The 320-nt window shown below is 52.2% G+C and overlaps 1 protein-coding gene across 1 annotated transcript in view; it reads left to right on the top strand.

The window, feature by feature from the left end:
• LOC104917205 (magnetosome-associated protein MamJ-like) overlaps nt 1–320 on the top strand; it is a 3,666-nt gene that overhangs the window by 274 nt on the left and 3,072 nt on the right. Inside the window, exon 2 of the mRNA XM_019611865.1 lies at nt 65–115. The gene's annotated coding sequence lies outside the window, so the exon portion shown is untranslated. The remainder of the gene's footprint in view (nt 1–64; nt 116–320) is intronic.

Raw genomic sequence — 320 nt, 5'->3', positions numbered from 1 at the left:
GGGGGGTGATGAGATGTGGGGCAGCAGCGTGTCCGGAGCTCTCACCCTCTGTATTCTCTTGCAGATCCCCTTGTTTCTTCCTCCCAGCCTGTCTCTCTCTTTGCGGCTTCACCAGGCAAGTCTCTCCTTTTCTGCTTCCTTTGCAGAAGAAAAATGTGGGGTTGTTTTTGGGGTGGAAAACTGGGGAAGGAGGCTGGAACTCGGGGATCCCCAACTGGCAGCAATTCTCAGCATCGGTAGCTGAGGGAAAATGAGACGTATCCCAAAACCACCTCCGTTCCAGCCTCGAATTCGATGTTTTCGAAAACCCCACATTTTTT

This window comes from Meleagris gallopavo, unplaced genomic scaffold, assembly GCF_000146605.3.
Source record: "Meleagris gallopavo isolate NT-WF06-2002-E0010 breed Aviagen turkey brand Nicholas breeding stock unplaced genomic scaffold, Turkey_5.1 ChrUn_random_7180001957429, whole genome shotgun sequence".
Taxonomy (NCBI): domain Eukaryota; kingdom Metazoa; phylum Chordata; class Aves; order Galliformes; family Phasianidae; genus Meleagris; species Meleagris gallopavo.
This window is presented reverse-complemented; position numbering and strand designations above follow the sequence as displayed.